A 2,500-nucleotide genomic window follows, 5' to 3' on the forward strand; every position below is an offset into this window, starting at 1 on the left:
GTTGCGCATTTAATAATAGGCCTAAAAATAAAACATTAATACCATTTCCACAGCTGCTTCACATAATCAATATAAGGCACAAATAGAAAGGAGGAACACAAATACTTCTGTCGATAACTGAACACAATACAATACCTTTTTTTCTTAGACCAAGACGCCATTCGAAAAAAAATCAATGTCGATAAAAACGTCATATCAACCTCTCTAAAGTGGATCGTTCGAGAAAATGAGGTCGTTCTTGATATAACAATCGCACAGGTTATTCCTTTGAGTGTGCCTACCCCCCCCCCCTTTTCTCTCTCTCTCTCTCTCTCTCTCTCTCTCTCTCTCTCTCTCTCTCTCTCTCTCTCTCTCTCTCTCTCTCTCTCTCTCTCTCTCTCTCTCTCTCTCTCTCTCTCTCTCCTTCCCTTCCCCATCTCTCTCTCTCTCTCCTTCCCTTCCCCCTCTCTCTCCCTACTCCCCCTCTCTCTCTCCCTCCTTCCCTCCCCCCCTCTCCCTCCCTCCTTCCTTCCCTCTCCCTCTCTCCTTCCCTCCCCCCTCTCTCTCCCTCCTTCTCTCTCCTTCCCTCCCCCTCTCTCTTTCTCCCCCTCTTTCCCTCCCTCCCTCTCCCCCTCTTTCCCTCCCCTCCCTCTCCCCCTCTCTCAACCCCAAAGGAGTTTGGCTGTGAAGATCTGTCACTGAAATTACTACACTGACTGCCCGGGGGAACAAGAGAAAGGAAACATAAAACCAAATAAACATATATTCCTGTCCCACTGTTTTTCAATGCATCTTCCCTCCCCTGTTTCGTTAGATATTTTTCTTCATCTCGCTAGTCTGCTTTCATGACCGATAAAGACAATTCCTTGACGACAACAAAGTGAATTTCCTCGAAAGAAAAGAAAAAAAATACTCGCCAACACACGCACAAAAATGAAAACATAAAAATCAAATAAACAGATAAATAAATGAATACAAGACAAGAAATTATAAACTAATAAGTAAATAAATAAAATCAAGAATTATGTGAATACTCAACTTTTCTCCGAATTGAACGAAATTATATGAACAAGTGTCAGTGACTTGAGAAATATCTTATCATGCAATAAGAAATATCAGTCAATCTTAACGTTGGACAACTCGCCAGTTGCTAAACGATCAAAAATTTAAGAAAGCAAATACTGAGGCCATACCAACCGAATATCTTTCGACTTTGGACCTTGCGCTGAACTGAACTACAACAACAACAACGACACACAAGACAACATTTCCTACGCCCACTCTCACACATTCTCACACACTCAATCACCCACACTCACACACGCACACACACCAACACACGCACGCACTCACACTTACACTCACCCACGCACGCACGCACGCACTCACACTCACACTTACACTCACCCACGCACGCACTCACACTCACACTCACCCACGCACACACACACTCACACACCAACACACGCACCTACTCACACACACGCACACACACACACTCACCCACGCACACACACACACACCCATTAAGGCACGGCAGTCCCTCTTAAAATCTAACCACCCCACCTCCTCCCCCACCCACCCATCCACCCACTAAAACACAGGCGTCAAGAGGCAAGCAAGGAGGTCTAACACCAGCATTCCTTCGACCTTCTCCAAGATGGACGGATCTCGGCGGGGAATTTTCGAAAGCTTGAAGCAAGGATTATTTTTTTTCTTCTTCATTTTCTTGAGACGATTAAAAGCGATAGGTAATTCGTTTATGTATATTTAGTAAAGAAAAATATAATTCGTTTATGCCTATTTAGTAAAGAAAAATATAATTCGTTTATGCATATTTAGTAAAGAAAAATATAATTCGTTTATGCATATTTAGTAAAGAAAAAATATAATTCGTTTATGCATATTTAGTAAAGAAAAATATAATTCGTTTATGCATATTTAGTAAAGAAAAATATAATTCGTTTATGCATATTTAGTAAAGAAAAATATAATTCGTTTATGCATATTTAGTAAAGAAAAATATAATTCGTTTATGCATATTTAGTAAAGAAAAATATAATTCGTTTATGCATATTTAGTAAAGAAAAATATAATTCGTTTATGCCTATTTAGTAAAGAAAAATATAATTCGTTTATGCATATTTAGTAAAGAAAAACATAATTCGTTTATGCATATTTAGTAAAGAAAAATATAATTCGTTTATGCATATTTAGTAAAGAAAAATATAATTCGTTTATGCATATTTAGTAAAGAAAAATATAATTCGTTTATGCATATTTAGTAAAGAAAAATATAAGTAATTCGTTTATGCATATTTAGTAAAGAAAAAGTTCTCTTCTTTCTCTTGATCTATTTTCATTAATTATGCTTTGTATCTTTTGTTATTAGATATGGGTCGCTGGCTCCACTAATTATTCCAAAATTACATTACCAGGAGTTTTTGTAAAGGGAGAGATTTTAATTTAAAAAAGAAGGAAAAAAGATCATGGCAAGTCATTATGATATTAATTTGAAATA

General features: G+C 37.5%; 1 protein-coding gene across 1 annotated transcript in view; it reads right to left on the reverse strand.

Moving 5' to 3' along the window:
• LOC113809770 (heterogeneous nuclear ribonucleoprotein C-like 3) overlaps positions 1 to 2,500 on the reverse strand; it is a 670,724-nt gene that overhangs the window by 608,107 nt on the left and 60,117 nt on the right. The gene's annotated exons all lie outside the window — the stretch shown is intronic.

The sequence above is a fragment of the Penaeus vannamei genome, chromosome 4 (assembly GCF_042767895.1).
Source record: "Penaeus vannamei isolate JL-2024 chromosome 4, ASM4276789v1, whole genome shotgun sequence".
NCBI lineage: Eukaryota > Metazoa > Arthropoda > Malacostraca > Decapoda > Penaeidae > Penaeus > Penaeus vannamei.